Here is a 17,510-nt window from a genome sequence, read left to right as displayed (position 1 = left end):
TCGACCACGCCCCCAGGCCGGCACCACGCCCCGGTCCCGCTCCCGAAATGCCGCGTCCCGCTCCCAAAACGCCGCGTCGTTCGGCCCCGCCCCGACACGCCCCCTTCAAAAAACCCCCAGACTTACGCACGTCCCGGGGCTCTGCGCGTGCCGGCGGCCTATGCAAAATAGGCGCGCCGGCGCACGAGGGCCCTGCTCGCGTAAATCCGGGTGGATTTACGCGAGCAGGGCTTTTAAAATCCACCCGATATTATATTATAAATTCTTATATTAAGTTAGACACTAAAGGTTAGAAATATAAAAGCAGTAACAGTAGCAAAAGATATTTACAGTGATACTTCTCTCACACATTTCCAGGTGCAGGCCAGTATCACGAACATGGGAACTTTAGTACTGGAGATTCAGTCTTGGGTCTTCAAATGGCAAATGGCTTTCTCCTGTTACGATGTGGACACTTGGGCCAAGGCAGGGTTGATGCTACCTACTGAGGGCGAACCCCACTGCAGGTTTCTGCTGTCGGTAGGTGGCCTGGGGTGGTGTGAAGACCCTACTGGACCTTCACCACTACCAGCCCTTGTGTCCCACTGGTTGAGCCCTTGGGTGTTGGGGCTAGCTGGACTTAGGTGAGGGTCTCTATACAATGGTTCCAGGTGGACATTGGGAAAAGGCTGAGTTAGGCAGGCCAGAGTCGGGGCAGGCAGCAAGAAGATGAATCCAGGAGACAAGCCGAGGTTGGGGCAGGCAGCGAGCAGAGGAATCCAAAATATGTACCAGGGTCAAGGTCAGAAAAGCAATCCAAAGACCTGGAGTGGGAACTGGAACTGGACTGGAGCAGGAATTGGAGCAGGTGCTGGATCAGGAACTGGAGCAGGAGCTGGAGAAACACACTACTCACACGGAGCTGAGCCATTGCTGAGGCGGTTCTGGGAGGACAGAGCTGCCCTTATATAGGCCCTCCTGCTGATGTCATCAGATGGGGCCGCAGATGAATTTCCCACTGCAGCCCCTCTAAAAGTCGAGGCGTACCGCATGTGCCTAAGGAACACTGTGGGGGAAGGCGTGCCAGCACTGGCGTCTGGTTGCTGTGGAGGAGAGCAGCAGCGGTGGCTTCCTCAGGCCGCATCCGCAGGCCAAGACAAATGGGTTCAATGAGGAGTGAGTAGAGCTGGCTACAACATTTCCTTACTGAATCTAGTCTTCATCCTGATTTTCTCAACTTTTATGCTATATTTTGTGCTTCTTGCCCAACTATTCCGCTTGAAGCTGCAGCTATTCTTTTCCTAACCTAATCTTTGTTATGTAGGAAATTTCTGCTTCTAATATAATCTTAATTATGCAGGAAAATACTTTGTAGCTGGTCTGTATGTTAAGTGTTCTGCTTGATCCACTACTCCCACATTTCGCTATATTTGACTTCACATCCACTAATTAACTGCCTACAGGGCCGGTGCAAGGGTATTAGGCACCATAGGCAAACCTTACAGTCTGGCGCCCCCTCCCCATACACAATTTTAAATTATGCATTTATAACATATTTTACATGAAAAATGACATTCTAAGGTAAAATTAATATACAAGTTGTTGTGATAATTTCATGCACTGTTGTGATGCCAACAAGAAAACGTTGCATCTTGGAATTCATATGGCCTCATACCTATTATGATATATTTCGGCATGGTCCTCCCGTATCAACACAATACTATCTGCCAACACTCAAAGAATAACTACCTATGAAAAAGAATACCAAAAATATTACACCAGAATCTAAAATATCAATACATCTCCTATCAGGAAAACAGAACAGGCTAAGCTACTACAAATCCCTACAGAGAAACCACATGCTAAAAGAATGCTTCATCTCAGTCTTTGCTTGCAGAACACAAACCCTCACAAAATACAGAATAAAGCCACATAAAGTATAAATAGAAATGTGCAGAGAAAAACTGAACTGTAAAACACATCACGCCAGACTCTAACCAGTGTACCAATGGAAAAACAAAAATTTCACCATTCCTCATGAAACAAATCAATAAAATAAAGATATATAAATCATTAATCATAATTATAAAATCATACAAATAAAATAATTTCAAAACAGCTGATGAATAGAATATCCAATAATTAAAGACTCATGCAAATTTTGAAAGCTTTACCAAACACCAATAAAATATTTCAAACAGCAAACACATCACATACTACCCGATAATTAAAATGATAGTCAATCAAGAAAAATGAACTTAAAAAGCCACCTTTACTTACCCTCTCCAGCAGTTCTCCTACTCCTTTCCCTTGCAGGCCATACCAGAAGCAGCAGTAGCTGCTGAAGCTGTCCTCACAGACCTCTTCCTTAGGGATCACAACCAGTCTCTTCTCTCTTTCACACGCACACACCAGTCACACCCTCAGGACCAGTTTCTGTCTCTCACACACCAATCATCTCCTCAACCAGTCTCTCTCTCTCTCACTCTCTCTCACACACACACTCACACACACATACACACCAGTCATCTCCCTGATCAGCCTTTCTCACACATACACACGTCACCTCTCTGGCCAGTCTCTCTCAATCACACATGCCCTCGCTCTCTCTTACTTACACACAGGCTTTCAATCACACTCATGCTCTATTTCACTTACACACAAGCTCTCAATCACACACATGTTCTATCTCACTTACAAACAGGCTCAATCACACACATGCCCTCTCTCATAGCCACAAGCCAGCCAAAAACATGTTCCATCTCTCTCGCGCACACACATTGACGCACAGCAGCACCCTCCCTGACTCACATATACACCACACACATACAGAAGCACCTTCCCTGACTCACATATACACCACACACATACAGAAGCACCCTCCCTGTCTCACATACATATTACACTCTCACGGAAGCACCTTGCTTTCAGACTTGCAGCATTTTTCACTTTTATTAAAAGTGAAAGTGATGCTCCCAACCGTTAAATAAGAAAACCACATTCCTATCAAAAGACGAAATGACACCCTTCCTTCAGGTTCTGTCCTCCCAAGGGACAGCCACCCACACAGTACAGCCTCTCTTGTTTTACGCTTTCAGGTAATAAAGCAAGTGTCTTTCTTCAAACTATCAGTCGTATGATTATTCATGTGGGTGATATGGAACAGAAAGACATCCTTAGTCAGCTTCCCTTTTAAATGGGAAGATTCCAGTCTTAGTCATTTAAAAATATACATTTTCTAAAGGCTTAAAAAAAAAAAAAAAGCAAAACCATTTCAGGTTCTATTCTAGTCTTCATGCTTAAATTATGCTTAAAAAAAAAACCAAAAAAAAAAAACCCACCTAGCATCAGTATCTTAAATTTGTGATTTTGCTGAGATGAACATTTTAAATACTTTAATTTTTTTTGCTTTAGTATTTGTCTCTACCCACTTTAAGTTAAATTTTATTTTCCAGAAGAGGGATGCTTAAAATTCAGTAATTTCATCTTTCATCCAACTTTTCAAAAGTTCAGGTATATGTATTATCACATTTCATTTTTTAAACTGGGCAGATTCCTTTCTCACATACACACACATACACCCACACAGAAACACACACACACAGAAAGAAAATCGGCACCGAGACTTAGGGGCGCCGTGGCAGGCAGCCAGCTCCCGACTCGCCCTGCCTCCCCCTCGAGTGCCATCCTCCCGACACCCCGCTACTGGTCCAGCGGAGGTTACGGGAGCGATCTGCCGCTCCCGGGGCCTCTGCTGCCACTAAGCAAAATGGCGCCGGTGGCCTTCAGCCCCTACCATGTGACAGGGGCTAAAGGTGCCATTGGTTGACCCCTGTCACATGGTAGGGACTGAAGGTAACCGGCGCCATTTTGCTTAGTGGCAGCTGAGGCCCCAGGAGCGGGAGATCGCTTCCGGGACCTCCACTGGACCACTAGGGGGGTGTCGGGAGGGTGACACTCGAGGGGAGGCAGGGAGATTCGGGAGCTGGCTGCCTGCCGCGGCGCCCCCTAAATCTCGGCGCTTGGTCTCCATCTAGGCGAGTCGAAGGCTGGCAGAATTTTGAAAGGGCACTTTTTGCCCTTTCAAAATTCTGCTGCCTGCCACGGCGCCCCCTAAGTCTCGGCGCCCTAGGCACAGGCCTAGCTCGCCTAGTGGTTCCGCCGGCCCTGACTGCCTACAAAATTTCCACACAGAAGGCATTTATGACAGCCCTGATCCTCGTATACCCAGACCCACAGCAACTATTTATAGTGGGGGTTGATGCATTGAGAGTGGATAGCAGGGCTATAGTATTGCAAAGGAGGGAACCTTTAGACCTTTTTCACCCATGTGCCTTTTACTCTCATAAACTTACAGCTCTGGAAGATTATAATGTATATAACAAGAAAGTTCTGACTATAAAAACTGCCTTTGAGGAATGGCATCACCTCCTAGTACAGTGATGGCGAACTCCAGTCCTCGAGTGCCACAAACAGGCCAGGTTTTCAGGATATCCACAATGAATATGCGTGAGAAAGATTTGCATGCACTGCTTCCATTGTATGCAAATCTTTCTCATGCATATTCATTGTGGATATCCTGAAAACCTGGCCTGTTTGTGGCACTCAAAGACTGGAGTTCGCCATCACTGTCCTAGAAGGAGCCCATCACCAAGTCCAGGTTTTCCCTGACCATAAAAATTTAAAATTCCAAAAGACCACACACAACATGAATTAATGTTTAAGTCAGTTAGAAGAAAGAAAGATCTGACTCCCTTTGCCTTTCCCTTCAGATATTTATACCTGTATTGAAGGGGGGATGTTTTTGAGAATAACTCTATACAATTGACATACCACTTTGTCATTTTTTTTTCAGATTCCCCTTTTTTAACTCATTTGGCTTGTTAATGGCCTGTAAGATCATATTTGTTATATATTTGCATTGTCTCTTGCTGTATATATGTAACTATTTGATCAGTTTTGAGCTCTTTTAATACTTCCAACTACTGTGTTACTGATTGTATTCTACCTTCTTGGAATGTTTAAACAAGAAAGGTGGGTAATATACAGACTTAAAGTACATTAAATTTTCTTGAAGAAGCTATGTGCTGAGTAGTTTTGTTTTGATCAGGATTAAAATATTTTTTTCCATCTGTGATGGTAGGCTGAGTTACCCTAGGACAAGTGCCAGGGTTCCATCCCTGAAGGGGAAGGATTGCCAGGGAACACTTTTAAGCACATGCTCAAGCCTGCTCAGGGGCAGAGCTGATGAGAGACAGTTGCTGTGGGGAAAATACAGTAGATGGAAGTAGACTAAAGCTGCTGCACTGGGGTTTAAAGTTTTGTTTGCCTAGAGAAAACTGATTAAATCTTAGTACCTATGTTACAGCAGCAGTACTAATGAAGGGCAAAAGCTGTCCCTGACATTTAAAGTCGCTGTGTGCGAAAAATGTGTGAATGGGTCTTGGGTTAACTTTGAACTAAACTTAAAGGTAAAACTTGAAAGGAATAACAAATAAATGTTTCCTTTTAACCAAAGGCAAATAAAAGATCAAATTCTGAAGAGCAAGAAATATAATTAATGGTAAGAAGTTGAGTAGAAATGTGGGAACCATAACACTGCTGTGTGTGTGAGAAACAGTGTATGTGAGAAACCTGGAAAGGTTCATTTATCTTTGGGATACTTAGAACTTAAAATAGATGTTTTTTTCAGTTTCCCAGAGAGAAGTTTAAAAACTTTTCTGAGGAAATGTAAAGTTTAGAAACTGACACCACTTCAGCAGCAGACACTGCCAGTCTGTGGAGAAACAGTGACAGACACAGATAAAATCCTAGAGGAAAATTAAAAACATTTTAAATTTTGAATGCCTAAATACAGGGAATTATGACTAAGAAAAGACTTTTCTTAAGAGAGAAATAAAATGAAAAGGGTAATAAAAGATTCAGAATAAATAAAGAGGAATAAAGTTAAGGAAATACATTTGTTTTCCTTTTCTTTGACATAGTTTCACAAAACACTAAGGGGCAGATTCTAAATACTTGCGCGATCGCGTACTTTTGTTCACACACCAGGCACGAACAAAAGTACCCTGGATTTTATACGCGCGTAGCCGTGCGTATCTTATAAAATCCGGGGTCGGTGCGCGCAAGGGGGTGCACATTTGTGCAACCTGCGCATGCCGAGCCCAGCACGTGCTGCCTGTTCCCTCTGAGGCCGCTCCGATTTCGGAGCGGCCTCAGAGGGAACTTTATTTCGCCCTCCCCCCACCTTCCCCTCCCTTCCCCTACCTAACCCACACCCCGGCCCTATCTAAAAGCCCCCCCTACCTTTGTCGGCAAAGTTACGCGTAACTTTGCGCGCGTCGCCGGCAGCCCCGCTCCATCCTCCGGTCCCGGAGGCTGGTCCGGAGGCCTCGACCATGCCCCCGGGCCCGCGCCATGCCCCCGGGCCCGCGCCCGAAACGCCGTGTCGTTTCGGGAACGCCCTTGGACATGCCCCCTCCCGCCCCTTTTCGAAAGCCCCGGGACTTACGCGCGTCCCGGGGCTTTACGCGCGCCGGCAGCCTATGCAAATTAGGCACACCGGCGCGCGAGGGCCCTGCGCGAGTAAATCCGGAAGGATTTACGCGCGCGGGCCTTTTAAAATCCGCCCCTAAGGGGTCATTTTGTAAAGTTTATCACGTGCGATAGCTTGCTAGGGGCGCAGTCAGGGCGGAGTCGGGACAGCGAGGGGAGGATTTGGGGCGGCGTCGGGTCGGACTCCGCGATGTCTTTGCTGGCAGCGATAAGTTAAGCCACGTTACCATCGCCAGTAGCGCGCCCAATAGTACCACCTTTCACGGTGGCGCTATTGAGTGCGAAAGCTGGCAGCGATAACACAGCGGTGGTGCGATGGCTGCCAGCTTTCGTAGGCCTGCCACCCTTCGCTCTCCCCTGCCCACCGTTTTCGCTGGATTCACCATTCTGCGATAGAATGGTGAATCCAGGCCTAAGTTATCCTGTGAATGAGGATACTGGCAAAAGGTTTGCAGAAGATAAGGATGCAAAAGACTAGATATTTCTTTTGAATTAATTTCTTAAAGAAAGTGTAGTAGATATAGGGAAGAAATATTTTACAGAATAATTATCAAAAGGAATCACAGATAAAGGGATCCAGTCTGGGAGTCCAAGAAAATTGTGCTATGCTATGTACCTGAGATAGAGATTCATAAACAGTATGCTGCACTAAATACACACATTTTCTAGCCAAAAACTATAGAAACATGAGTGTTAACATCATGAACAGTAATTTCACATTTTGAAGTTGAGTTATTTTAAAAAGGTTTGGAATTAACTCATCAAGATAAAAAAGGAAAGAGATCTGTTATACTTACCTGAAAACCTATTCTTCTTGCCACAAGGGATATAGTACAGTTCTGCGGAAAGAAACAAAAGGGATTTTGCAACGTGAACCAACATCTAGTTTGGGGATATTTTTATGGAAATGATAGATGAACTGCTTTTGTTTTATTTTTCTGATAATAGACATTTATTATGTTGCATAGACTGAAAAGGAAAAGTTAATAAGTTATAATGTAATTATATAACACTTTAAGAAAACTATTTACCTTAATATTTCCAATTTTAGAAATTTGATTTAAAAGAAATCTATATTTGCTTAGATTATGTACTTATCTGTGAAAAACTCTTGAAGTTGAATATGAATATTTTTATAGCATAACAATAACAATTTTTCCAATGACATTCTTAGCAAAAGAAATGAAAGAAATGTAATTATTAATAGGGATAAGGTTCCAAACTTTTTTTCATTTCAGTTCATTTTTCATTTTATTTTTTTGTTTATGTTAATTTGCCAAACTAAAATAATCATTAAAAAAAATAAAAATAAACTAAAATAAGGTCACCATGGGCCCCCATTTCCACTTATAAGGGCCTTCCTAATGCTTCACAAGGTCCTGAAACCCCACCAATACACCCCAGTCCCACGTCTACCTAGCTGAGCTGAGTCATGCCTAACCAAGACCTTCCAAGGCCCCCTCCAACTCCCACCCCCCAAAAAATCATCCTTTCAATAGGGTCCAGGCAGAGTAAAGCGGCAGAAATGATCCCAACTTACTCCTGCCCCACAATAATCATTTTAAAAATGGTGCTTGCCAGCCCTAAAACTAGTGCCAATTATATCAAAATGCCATTGGTCTCACAGCTGATTGGTACCATTATATTATACAGTCGTATGTTTACAATGCGGTATAAGAAAATTATGCTGACTGTCCTTCAGACCAGTGCCATTTTGATGTCACAATTGCTGCCTGTCTCAGGACCAGACAGAAGAATTTTTAAAGGATTCTTTTGAGAAAGGATTGAGTGAGGATCACAACTGCACCTTTCTTTTGCCTAGAATCCTCTGGAAGGATGATTAGGGGCAAAGATGGTCCTTTGCTGCTACTGATTTTTGGGGGTGGGAACCAGTGGGTTAGAGAGACCTGGGAAGGCTCTGCCTGGGCTTGGCTTAGACAAGTTGGATAGACCATGTCCTCATTTAGTGATGGGGCTGCATTTATTTTTCTCAGAAAATAGTGTATAATTTTTGGTAATAGCATCTACTATTTTTTTAAATGAAAACACCCAAATTGGGGAGCTTTTGTAGGGATAGTGCCTTTGTTTAGGATAATCTGAACTGAAATTATAATGGGCTGTTTTGGTTTGAATTATCCATTCCTTTGAAATGAATTAACATCCCTCATTGCTAATATCAGCAGCTATACTTGCAGTGAATCAATTCAAATATTTCACTTTCCACCCCTACCTCTGGGAGAACCACTGACCAAGTGTGTTATATTAACCAACTGTAGAACTGAAATGCAAAAACATTGAGCTCACATCTGAAATTTCTCATTTCTCACCCTAAAGTAAAATCTATATTTAACATCAATGATCATAGAAGGAGGGAAGGTTTTGCCCAAGGGTGGTTTACATTGTGTTGATTGAAATGGGAGTGCATTTTAAAAAGTTTTTAACAACTCATCCATAACTCTGCTTTCTGCTATTTTATTGTTCTTTGTGGAAATGTCTTTTTTGAGTAAGTGGCCATGGCATAATATAGATTCCTCCCTCCCATGTTTGTTCATTTAATTCATTGGCAGGAAACCCCTGAAATGAGTGTGATGTAGGCCCCCCTTCTTCCCTTGATAACAATGAATGATGCCTTAAAAATGTGTGTGATCAGATTGGTCAAGTGAAATAAATGTGACTCCCATTATGACTGAACTCTTTATTATAAGTATTAATCACTGAAAGTTATGGATATCCAGGCAAGCTAACCTTCATTTCCTCGGCACTATTGATGCAGATTTTAATCAAAACACGCTGCATGTTGGGTGTTTATTTGTAGGTCCCAGCATTTTTTACTCTCTTTGGAAAAGCAGTGATAAATGCATTCATGGTCTCTTTTGGGGAAGTATTATTATACTTTGAAATTTTCTTGTTTTAGGTATCTTTGACTTCATTTGACTCGTCTATTTAAATATCTATTAAACATTTTTTTAAGTATAGGTATTTTATGGGACTGATTATTTCCATTTGGGAGTGGTCTTTCATCACCCTTATAATTTTATGAGCATCTCTTATCATTTCTGTAAATGTGTAATTGGGTATCATTTTTACTTTGTTTTGTGACACCCTCTGAATCTGTTTCACTTGATGTTCTGTGCGAATTATATCTCCTCCATCTTTACCAGAAATACAATTAAATGACAACCAATTAAACAACATCAAGTACTTTGCTATCTTGGTATTATAGTTACCAACAACACTGTCATTGAAAAAGAGCTTTCAACACACTTAAAGTCAGCTGTTTCTACCATTTGTCCTCTGCAAAAATTGAACTTTGTAAAAGTTGGATAGAGAAGGATTTAAAATGTTTACAAAATGCCAAGTTTATAGACTTGCTTTCTTCTCTTTATTACAGACCTTCTCCCTTTATTGTCATCATGTTTAAAAAACATAATGATCTGCAGCAACATCATTTACATAGGATAATGGGAATTACATGGTCTGATAACATCACCAAAAATTAAGTATTACGAGTGGTATTTATATCCAGCATAGAAGCGATGTCAGCATGGAGGCAAATAACCTGGATTAGCCATGTTATAAATATGGACAACAACTGACAGCCTGAAAAAGTTTGTTATAGTGAATTTGGAAAAGGAGCCAGAAAGTTCAGTTATTTCAACTCCACTTCAAGGACTGTATCAAGTCACATAAACAGTCTGTTGGGCTGGGTTTAATGACCTGGGAACACAAGTTCCATAATATTAAAGCTTGCTGCTTTGCTGTAAGTGAAGTAGAAAGAGCATCATCTTGCCACTTTGGTTAATAACAGGAAGAAACATAAACACAATTTGCTCAGGCATGTTTCCTACCCTTTGACATGGAAAATGTCTCTGTATCGTCAGCAGCCATACTCTCCATATGAGTGACAATCAACTGACAAATCAGGAATAACAGCTGTCTTAATCAACAGAAATTGAAGAGCATACCAAGGCCACTTAGTATAAACAATTACATTATAAATATCAATTCAAAATGGACAAAACACTAACAAAGCAGGACGGCAACTACACAAACAAATCACCAGCAGGCTAGCAGAACAAAATGTTCTATAGTTGCTCATTAGATTATTAATGGGAGCATCTCTGTTTTCATCAAGAATAACTCAGGAGAATCCTTTAAATACTAAGAAATACATTTTGGAGGCAACTTTTAAGCTGTCCACTTTAGTGCAAAGTTCAGGGTACTTTTTGCCCTAGACTTTCATCAAATTTCAAAATCAAAGTATGTAATACTTTTTCTTTGAAAACTGACATGGGACTTTTGCACCTGCCTTTGTGTAAATTTTTTAAAGGTAAAAAGTGAACATAGATTTGCAAATACAATCTATATATTTTCTGATCCTTCCTTAGAGCACATTACTTTTACTAGATTTATTTCACGACTTTCCAGTGATAGTTCAAAGCAAGTACAATAGAAATAAACACAATGAAAACTGTAATAAACCTCATAATAGTAGCAAACTAATATTGAAGTAAAATCATAACCAGCAGTAAGATAATCATGATCTCATGTAAAGACAAACTCAAGGCCATCAAACAATAAATATTCAGGAATAAAAGAGATCAACTAAAAGCTTGGTTAAAAAGTCACAGTTTAAGAAGACAGCCCAAAATTATGAGATCCATTGTTGAGTAGAGTTTTCTAGGTAATTTGTTCCATGAAGAGAGAGCAATACTGGGGGAAAAAACATTCTTACGTAACAGGCAAGTGAACTTCACTCATTGCTGGAGTAGAAACATATCAAATTTAGATCTAACAGAAAAACCAGGTATATATGAAAATAATCAATACCTCAGAGAAGAAGGCCAAGGATCATGACATTCTTTGTAAAACAGAATTAATATCTTAAAATTTGATATGCAGAGGTATTGGGAGCCAATGGAGATCCCTTCAAACTTGAGAAATACTATCTATTTACTACCAATTAAAAGATGTACTGACAATGTTTGGCTCAGCTGTACCTCCCCAAATAGTCCTAAAACCTACATTTAGCCAGACTGGAAATTTTTCAGTCAATTTACCTGAGTAAATCACTTTTTAACTACATGAATGATTTTGAAAATTGCCCTCCCCAATAAAAGAAAATAAAGAAACATAGAAATGACGGCAGAAGAAGACCAAACGGCCCATCCAGCCTGCCCAGCAAGTTTTGCACATTTTTTTTTTCTCATACTTATCTGTTACTCTTGGCTCTTAGTAACCTTTTGGTTCTATTTCTCCCCCTGCCGTTGAAGCAGAGAGCTATGCTGGATATGCGTGATGTATCAGTCTTTCTCCCCTGCCGTTGAAGCAGAGAGCTATGCTGGATATGCGTGATGTATCAGTCTTTCTCCCCTGCCGTTGAAGCAGAGAGCTATGCTGGATATGCATTGAAAGTGAGGTATCAGGCTTATTTGTTTTGGGGTAGTAACCACCGTAACAAGCAAACTACTACCCGCTTTTTTGTGAATGCAAATCCTTTTTTCTACGTTTCCTCTTGCCGTTGAAGCTTAGAGCAATGTTGGAGTCGCATTAACCGTGTGTATATTTATTGAATAAGGGTATTATCTCCAGGTAGTAGCCGTCATTCCCGCGAGCCACCCACTCTTCATTCATGTCCTCTAGACTTTATGGATCCACAGTATTTATCCCACGCCCCTTTGAAATCCTTCACAGTTTTGGTCTACACCACTTCCTCCGGAAGGGCATTCCAGGCATCCATCACCCTCTCCGTGAAGTAAACTTTAGACATAGGAGGTAAAATGTAATTAGGCATCTGCAGAGATTCCAATAGATAGCATCTAAAAAGCACCAAAGGTGACAGTCTTGATCGCAGGAAAATTAATAATTCCTAAATTTAACACTTTAGAGCCATTTTCTGGATGTGTCACTTTATGTTGAAGGATGCATTTATCCACAGTAATTACCTTATTCACATAGGGGTAGATTTTAGTTCATGTGCACGCGTCCATGTGCACGTGCTCCCCAGCGTGCGCACATAGATGTGCCGATTTTATAACACGTGCGCACGCTGGCGCACATGTGTTATAAAATCAGCAGGCCGTGCGTACATGTGCGCTGGATTTTAAAATTTGCACATGTATGTGTGTGTGGTGCATATAAGGGAGCGTAGATTTTTGCAAGTTTTGTACGGCGACACATCGTGGCCTTCCCCAGATCCCTCCAATCCACTTCAATTAAGGAGCGGATTGGGAGGGAACTTCACTACCCCCTACCCTAACCTCCCTTCCCCTCTCCTCTCCTTCCCCAATCCCTATCCTATCTACCCCTGTTTTTTTTTTATTTTACTTATTGCTCCTCCAAAGGAGCAGTAGCAAGTTGCATTAGCCGGAACCCTGCTGGCGTGTACTTCTCTGGCACAGCGGCAAATGGCCACTGTACTGGCGCCTCAAGCCCCATCCCTCCCCACCCCCGGTCCACCTCTTTTCTTCGGCCCGGCTCTTGTGCATGTAACAAGGGTTATGCGCATGGCTGGGCCCCTTCTAAAATGCATTCAGTGGGCTGGATTTTCAAAGGATAACATGTGTAGGGGAGTTACACACACCAGGCCTATTTTACAAAGTCCCGGCAAAATGCATAAAGTCCCGGGATGCATCTAAGTCCAGGGGCTTCGAAAAAGGGGCGGTGTGGGGGCAGGGTGGGCAATCCAGGGGCAGGGTGGGGCCAGAGGCCTCTGGCAGAGCGGCTATTTGCCGCTATGTTGGAGGATTGCGTGCCGGCAGGTGCAACCTGTGCCTGCTGGGAGCAAGCACAAAAGGTAAATTAAAGGAATTGGGGGGTTAGGATAGGGCTAGGGGGCAGGAGGATTAGTAGAAGAGGTGGGAAGGTTAGGTTAGTAGAAGGGGTGGGAAGGTTAGATTAGGGCGAAGGGAATGGGGGAAGGCCTCGAGCATCAGGGCACATAAGATGCACTAGTGTGAACCCCCTTGCTTGAATGGAGGATAACAGTAGTGGATCTTTCAACTTGATGAGGGGAATCCTCAGGTATTCCACTAGATGTCTGAGAAAGAAGTTGCCTCCTGCCCCTGAGTCCACCAGGGCAGGAGTCTGAACCGTGACTGGTCCGTAGGTCAAGGAGACTGGGAGAGAGCACAGAGGAGAGGGGGTAGTGAGGCCTAAGAACAGTTCTCCTGCAGGACTTAGGCCCGTCCGTTTTCTGGACGAATGGAGCACGTAGACATTGTGGCCGGGCTGACCACAGTACATGCATAGGCCACGCCTCTTCCGGAGTCTTCTCTCTTTGGAAGTCAAATGTCCATGACCAAGTTGCATCGGTTCGTTAACATCAGCAGCAGGGATTACTGGAACCATCCAAGGTGCAGGGATAGCACTAGTCTGTTTTAACCTAGGTAACACCTTAGGCCGGAGTTCCTTCACCTTGTACCGGAGCCGGTGATCAATCCGAGTGGCCAAAGCTACTAGTTCTTCCAGCGTGTCATGTGTTTCACGAGCAGCCAGCTTGTCCTTTAAACGGTTATCCAGGCCTCTGAAGAAGAGAGTCTTGAGACATTTGGGGTCCCAGCAGAGTTCTGCCGCAAGAGTTTTGAACTCTATGGCAAATTCAGCCAATGGTCTGTTGCCTTGCTTCATTCAACCAAAGCAGAACCAACGACAGCAGTTCGGGCAGGGTCATCGAAAACGGATTTAAATAAGTCCATAAATCCTTCAATTTCCTGCAAAATGGGGTCCTTGCATTCCCACAAGGTAGATGCCCAAGACAAGGCCCTACCATCCAAGTAGGAAAGGATGTAGATAGTCTTGGAGAGAGCCGTAGGAAATAAATATGGCTGTAAGGTAAAATGCATGCAGCATTGGTTTAAAAAGCCCCGGGTCTTCTGGATTTCTCCGGAAAAGCGGATTGGAGCCACCAGTGGTACATCAGTCTTTAAAGTTACCTCCTTAAACTGACCTTCATGGTTGGAAGCTGTGCCTTGAACCTTCTCTGTGTGCAGCTTATGGAACACTGAAGTAAGTTTCTCCAAGGCGCTTGCTGCTCTGAAATGCGCAGGGCCAGGCCCGGTATGGCCTGCAAGGCATTGAGCTGTGCTGGATCCATGGAGTTAGCAATCTGTTATTATTTGTGATGGTTGTGGGTGGATCCTTGGGGCCGGTGGCAGATGACCACGCCCACGGGGAAAGATCCCGAGAGGGACCACCGGTCAGGCTCAGAATTGGGAAACAACACACACAATTTATTTTATTAAACAGTTCTTGAGAACCACCAGAGGTGGCAGTAGTAAGCTAAAAGAGCCCGGCTGGGCTGTAGTCCCTCAGGCACTGGAACAGCAATCCCAGAAAGGCTGAGCTGTAGAGAAACTGAGATAGTGAGTAGGCAGAGTATGCAGAGTTCAGGAACAGAACCTTGATGTTAACACTCACATTGTAGTCTCTTAGAATAGCCCAGGAGCTGGAATGAAGTAGGCCCTCAAGGAGCAAGTACTTGGTTCCAGGAAAGCTCTGAGAAAGAGATGGTAACTCACTGGCAGAAGTTATATTCAGTAGCAGGTCCGGGAATGTGGGCCCTCGAGGAGCGAGTACCGGTTCCAAACTGCGACCTGAAAAGTAAAAGAGAGAGCAAGGTCCCTGAGGAGCAGGTAGCCCTGGTAAAGTCCAAGGAGGCAGAGTAGCAAGGTATGTGGAGAGCAAATCCCATCTGCAGTGATACCTGGAGGCAGCTAGGTAGGAAACCCTTTGCTAACTCGATTAGTTAGCGAAATGAAAGACCTTTAATATCTGAAGATGATGACGTCATCTCAGGGGGATGTCCCTGAGGTTTGCGCCACTGCTGGTACTTGAGTCGGGGCCATGCCGAACGCGCACCCTTAGGCCTCAGGAGAACATGGCGGAAGGCAGCGTCTAGCCGGTCCAGGAACGCATGAGGAGGTCGGCAAGATGTCGCCGCGGCAGCCAAACCTCCATCAACCCAGGAGGGAGTCGCCAAAGAGGTAAGGAGGGCAGAGTGGAGATGTCAGGCAGCGACGGTCGCAACACATATGAGCCATGCAGAGTTCTTGAGCCTGACTGTGGGGTCTGTTGCAGCCACTGCCACTCCTCAATACACCCTGGACCCATTTGGCTATTGACTTTGTCACAGACCTTCCCCTTTCAAGTGTCAATATCACTATATGGGTAATGATGGATCAATTTTCCTGGACTTCCTTCTGCCCCTAAGAAGGCTAATCTCTTCATTCAACACATCTTGACTGCAAATTCAGGAGACTCTAGACTCTACTCATGCTGAAAAAATGTTAGAAACTGACTTGGGGAAAATGTTGTCAGTTCAGAATAATTTGATACAAGATAACACTGTGATATATCATAGACTGGAGTCTAGAGAATTTTGCAAGATCATCTAATCTTAGAATTCTTAATTTTCCAGTGGTCTCAATGATCTCTCCTTCAGAACCTTTTTTTTAAATTTTTTATTTATCAACATTTTAATATACACAAGTAAATCTTGTTGAGAAATAACAATGAAGTTCTGAAATTTCAAAAATTAAATACTTAATATTCAATATATTGCTAAAGCACTGAAAAAAAATAAAAGAAAAACAGAGGGACTCTGAATTATGGGGCGGATTTTAAAAGGGTTACGCGCGTAAATCCTCAGGATTTACGAGTGTAACTGCTTCTGCGTGCACCGAGATGATTTTGCATAGGCCCGGCGGTGCGTGCAAAGCCTCCGGGACGCGCGTATGTCCTGGGGCTTTGTGAAAGGGGCAGGACGGGGTGGGGCCGGGACCGAAGCCTCCGGGACGCGCGTATGTCCTGGGGCTTTGTGAAAGGGGCAGGGCGGGGTGGGGCCGGGACCGAAGCCTCCGGGACGCGCGTATGTCCTGGGGCTTTGTGAAAGGGGCAGGGTGGGGTGAGGCCGGGACCGAAGCCTCCTTTACAAAATAAAGGCGGGGTGCAGGTTAGGTAGGGGAAGGGAGGGGAAGGTGGGAAGGGGGCCGAAGGAAAGTTCCCTCCATGGCCGCTCTGATTTTGGAGGGAACGGGGAAAGCCATCGGGTCTCCCCTAGGGCTCGGCGCCGACCCCGGTTTTTACAACATGCGTGCGGCTGTGCGTTCATGTTATAAAATCGGGCTTTCATTTGTGCGCGCTGGGTAGTGCGCACAAATATAGGCCATGCGCGTGGATTTAAAATACGGCCCTATGAGCGTAGTACTAGGAAAAATTACTAATACAATTATGGTAGCTGAGTGAGATTCTCAACGTATCCTTAATGCCAAGCCTACTGGGGATTAATTAGGAGTGTGTATCCAGAAAACTCTTAATTGAGATGGATCAAAGAAAATATAGTTCTCATTCTGATACCTAATACAACATTTACATGGATACCTAAGAACAAAAAATGCCCCATTTTGCAAAACTTCTGGACGATTAGCTAGGAAATGTTTTCTTCTAGACTGGGTGGTTTTAGTAAGGTCGAGATAAATCCAAACGTTTTGGCTTTAAAATAAGGCCCGTCTATTACAGAAAAAAAGCCTAAAGATATTTTTCTGGTCCATAAGGAAAGCAAATGAAATTTGAAAGGGTCTTCTTATTTATTTATTTATTTTTAATTTTTATATACCGAAGTTCTTGTAGGGACTACAAATCACTCCGGTTTACATAACACGAAGAACTGCTCAACAGAGAGCGGAGCTTTACATGGAACCGTAGAACATATGGAACAGTATAACTGGTTGACAATTTAACATAATACTAAATAAAGTAATAATAGTTTAACTGGAAATAAATAAAGAAATATAATATTTTATATATAAGAAGTATAACTATTTAACGTAGCAATAAATATAAAAATAAGCAATGCCAAATACATATATGAAATAAAGTGAATTTTTGAGCTCCAAGATAATTCTTCTTCTAGCAATTATGGTTTTTCTCTTTCAGAACTTTTTAAGACCCATATGCAGGAAGTTCTGGGGCTTTCT

The sequence above is a fragment of the Rhinatrema bivittatum genome, chromosome 7 (genome assembly GCF_901001135.1).
Source record: "Rhinatrema bivittatum chromosome 7, aRhiBiv1.1, whole genome shotgun sequence".
Taxonomy (NCBI): Eukaryota; Metazoa; Chordata; class Amphibia; order Gymnophiona; family Rhinatrematidae; genus Rhinatrema; species Rhinatrema bivittatum.
Note: the sequence above shows the minus strand (reverse complement) of the source record.